Source organism: Crocodylus porosus, unplaced genomic scaffold (assembly GCF_001723895.1).
Source record: "Crocodylus porosus isolate Cpor-Errol unplaced genomic scaffold, CroPor_comp1, whole genome shotgun sequence".
Lineage (NCBI taxonomy): Eukaryota > Metazoa > Chordata > Crocodylia > Crocodylidae > Crocodylus > Crocodylus porosus.
This window is the reverse complement of record NW_017728914.1, coordinates 20,898,752-20,903,369: the sequence shown is the minus strand read 5'-3', so window position 1 is coordinate 20,903,369 and position 4,618 is coordinate 20,898,752. Positions and strand designations below refer to the sequence as shown.

General features: G+C 46.6%; 1 long non-coding RNA gene across 1 annotated transcript in view; it reads left to right on the top strand.

Moving 5' to 3' along the window:
• LOC109310021 overlaps nt 1-2,327 on the top strand; it is a 21,754-nt gene extending 19,427 nt beyond the window's left edge. The window contains exon 2 of the long non-coding RNA XR_002101118.1: nt 1,769-2,327. This is a non-coding gene — a long non-coding RNA (uncharacterized LOC109310021). The remainder of the gene's footprint in view (nt 1-1,768) is intronic.
• The last annotated feature ends 2,291 nt before the right edge of the window (nt 2,328-4,618 follow it).

The following is a 4,618-nucleotide window of genomic DNA, read 5'->3' as shown; positions in this document are numbered from 1 at the left end:
CTGTTGTTTTCTGCCCACTTGTCTAACCTGTCCAGGTCTGCTTGCAGCTGTTCCCTGCCCTCCAGTGTGTCCACTTCGCCCCATAGCTTAGTGTCATCTGCAAACTTGTCCTGTAAGTGTCACTGGAAATGCAAGCTGCCTACTTTGCATCAGTGTCTGTGGGCCTTAATGCGGGCACTAAACCTTGCCAGCTGGATTCACTAGCATTTGCACAGACACAGTACACTGAGGGAAACAACCAAGTGCCAGTGAGAACAGAATCAGGCCTGAACTGCACGTTACGTTTCCTGTAGCAGTAAAAGTCAAACACTTGTTTTGTAACCATGCAGGGTCTCTTTCAACAGCCTCTACCTTTCACCTAGTGCTCAGAGATCCATGTGAATTCCTGCGGGGTGGGAGAGGGGAATGGAGAGAAATTCAGCCTCAGCAGTTTTGTCCTGAACCCTGGTACTGTGTGTGAGGGGTGACTGCTTCACGCTGCAGCTCCTTGCTGTTACTGCTGTGCACACAGATTTCGTTTTTCCAAGAAGGAGCTCAAAGCTAACTGAGAGCTTATTTCTTGGGAAAGGGCAAGCGACCTTAAGCAACTTGTTGTGGACTGGAGGGAGGAGATAGAGCAAGGGTTGTATTGGCGTCATTATCTGATCAGAGAGAGGCTGATGGCATAATACTTCTAACCAGGACAAGCACAGACTTCCCAGGAGAGCTTGTACCAGAATTGTCACAAGGACACAAAGTCACACGCAAGGGGTACAAAAAGAGTGTTCCCCCCTAGCAGATGCAACTATAAAGACAAGAAGACAGATTTTTCTCCCTCTCCCTACACATGGGTGCAATTCACTTCCCAGTGCTACTCCTTGCATGCTTGAACTGGTCTGCTGGTACAGTAAGGGCCAGATCCTATTCCACCTATTGGACATCTAACTGGACTTAGGCACCTAAGCACAGTTCTAGTCCACCCTGTTCATGTCCCTGAAAATACATTAATGTATCTACTTTTGTCACGCACCAGCTTACCTGCACTGGATCAAAAAACAGCAGTGAGGAGGACTTGGCCACCTCTTGTATAAACAGCTTTTCAGAGCCTCAAGCAGGGTAGAACAGGATCACATTTAAGATCACTTATGAGGCTCATGAGTGGAAGAGAATCTGCCCTACCTGTTTGTTGTTATAGCCAATCCATGTGGTTTCCACATTGCAGAGACAAAGAATAAAGAGCAGGTGTCACCTAGCAAGGCCACAGAAGATTGTTGAGTCCTCCAGCACTCTCACGTGTAGGCATAAGGAGGCAGCTGTTTCACTGCCCAGCAGCCCAGTTATTCATACCTGTGCATCAGTATTTCCATTACCTTCTATGAGCAAGGAACGAAGAACTGGGCCCCACAACTCAAACTCAAGCCTGCTTCCTGTACCACTAGGCTAAAGGTCTCCCAAGCCTTAGTGGTCCACCCAATAGCAAGATTAAGGCACACAAGGGACCAATGTGGCTAACATCCCATCTGGCCTTTCACCCCTCTTTGTTTTTACATCTTAAATGATCAGATCCCCGTTTGCAGGTGGTTAACTGGGAGCGTCCTTCAAGCATGGGTCCAAAGCAAGGCTTGACCTCATACCTGTGGAGCCATGGTGGGACACCTTAAGAACATATGTGCCATACTGGGTCAGCCCACAGGTCCACCTAATACCATTTTCCTGGGTGTCACAGTGGAAGAATGTATCTCCAGAGCCTTTCCTGACTTATCTGTCTCCTGCCCCTTTTCCCCTCCAGCACTCAGACTGAGGAAGTCCTAATTTTGAGGTTGCCCCGCAGCTACCATATTATATACCCTCTAATGGACCCATCTTGCAGGAATCTGTCCAGTCCTCTTTTGAACCTGGTTACAAGTTCAGCCGTCGTGCCACCACACCTCAGGTTTTACCAACACCTCATTGGTGTCTCCTTAGAAGCCTGAATTATGAAGCCATTTCCCTACTTGTGGGAGCCAAGCTGCATGGACTAGTATGTTATTGTAGGGTTGCTAATGAGCAGCAGGTTACTAACACTGATTTTTTAAAGGCTACAAAATACTTTAGTGAGAAACACACATATAAAGCATTATTTAGACTTCCCAAACAGATAAAGTTGGAAAAAGTTAAATTAATTCCCAGACAATCTCAGGACAGTCTTTTTAACTGATAATGATTCTTCAGACACAGAGTATTTAATTAACACTCCTAGGAGCTGCTGGCTGTGTGAGTGTCAGAATACCAAATATTCACATCAGTGTGTCGTATTTTAAATGGCACAGGTACAATTACAGCGCCAGGAATCAAAGTGCCAAGGCAAACAAAAAAGGCTCTAAGAAACTCACCATCTTCAACTGGCCACTTGTTAATGGCAGTCTTCCATCTCTCCTAAAGGGGCTGAGAATTAGCATCCTGCTGCCTTTCCTATTCACAGTCTTGATCCGTGGTAGGGAATTTTCAGAAACAATTCCCACGGTTGCTAGCAGGCATTCAGCTGAGCCAGCGTGAGCTAAACAGCAAGCATGGGCATGAATGTGCTTGCAAATGCAATGTCAATGTGTGTTAGTGAGCACTCCTATCTGGTGGCAAAGGCCAGTGTGAAAGAGCACATGTGCTTTAAGCAAGTACCCCTGTCGAGGGAGAGTGCGCAGAGATGCATGTGCATTTGCGCAAAAGCACTTCACCTAGTATGCAAGAAAAGAGGGGGTCACCAGGGCATAAGCCAATGAAGTGGCTTTATCTTTTAAACTTTAAAAGACTGAGGGGAGACGTACTTCTCATGAGAGTGTGTTAGCTGTTCCACTGTAACTGTTTTGTCTGTCTGCAAAGTTAAATTGCAGTAATATAAGTCATTCACTCAGGGGCAACCTTCCCCAGATTCGCTTCTAGAAGCAGATCGACAGAAAATTACAGCAGACACGAGCTAACCCTCTCTCTTCCCCCCCCTCCTTGAAGTGCTGTGATTGTTCATCTGTCTGCACCCTGAGTGTGCCTGTCTGAGAGCACCCATGTTCCAACTGGCCTGCATGTCACACCTAGGGTGTGATAAACTGTGTGGGCGTGCTGGTGCCTGTTTGTGTTTGTGTGAACACCTTCCAAGTGCTGGAGGATCCTTCTCCGCTGGCCTTATCACTCAGACAGGATTCCCATAGGGAGAAGGGTTAATCTACCCCTAGGAGCCACCTAGTGGCCAGTGGAAACTGTCCCTCACTGGGCTCCGGCAAGCAAGGTAAAAGCAGCAGCTATTAAAGTGCTACCTCAAGGAAGGCTGCCTTCAAACAATTTATCTTCAGGGTTACCGGAGTTTAGTCTGGTGTGAATAACTAACTCCTCTGGGTCCCATCCCTGCCAGCAGAGCTGATATTTATATTGAGAAGTTCCTTTTATTGACTCTTCCCTCTCAAATAACTGATAAGCTTTTGCTGCCTTCTGACCTTGACGGTCCTTATCCCCAGCTGTGCCCAATGTTTGCTCCCTCTCCAGCTCATCTGACTCCCGGAAGCACGAGGAACAGGTGGTGTTGGTGTCTGTAGTAGTCCCCAAGAGGAGGGGCAGAATTCCCCAGCAAGAAGGCAGATCTCCTGGCAGCTCAGGGAAGGGCTGCCCTGCTGAGCAAACAGCACTCCTGCAGGGTGACTGTGTCTCCACATCATGGGTCTCTCTCCCTCCATCTTTTGTGCATCCCTTTACCTTTCTTTCCTTGCTGTCTTTTCCTTTCTCGAGGCCTGTAACAACACCAGCTGCAGTAAAAGTGGTCTCTCCTCTAACTCCAGTGAGCTTTGCATTCTTTATTCTGTCCCTCTCATACAATAATCAAATTATTATAAAAAACAAATCAACTCCATTCACCGGGGGGGGAGGTAAAGTCAAACCCAGGAGGTGGACAAAGGATGTACCAGCCCCATGGGAAGATCCCAGCACAGCTGCCAGCTTTGCCTTCCTCCATCTCCTCCTCTGAGTTCGTCTTTCAGTTCAGAGGAGAAGCATGATGCATTTCAAAGGATTAACCGGTGCACTCCAACGTTTGTGAATTCCCAGTCCACAGTGTACAACTGTACATGTTCCATACATGAGAGCATATAAATAGGCATTCATGAGGCTCCACTGGCCACTCCATGGACTCCTTTCAATTCCACAGAAGCCAAACTTTTCCTACTGGTAGACTTACATGTTCAATGCCTTAAGACACAATGGGCCTAATTTTGATCTTTCTTCGAGCTGTGTATTTGCCTGTGATTTACACTTGTCTAAGATTAAAAGCAGGTCCAGCATCTGAATAGCCTTGGGCAATTCACTGCATGAATATGCAAACAAATGACACAGTTTAATGTTGCCTAGATACACTGTGATAGTGCACAGAAAATACAAACAGATCCAAGAATAAAGGTGGGATTTATTGTATTCATATCAGTGGAACCAAAGGGCCAAGAGAGTCAAAGGTGTTAGCATGACCCAGTTACTGTACATCACTAAAACAGTTACACGCAAGTTAACCACTTGTTAAACAGAGGGTGAATGAAGGAAGATTGGAAGAAGTAAAAGTAAAAGGATACACTAATGAGGGAATATTAACTGGAACCCAAGCACTCAAGACTTAGCTGAAGCGGCTACG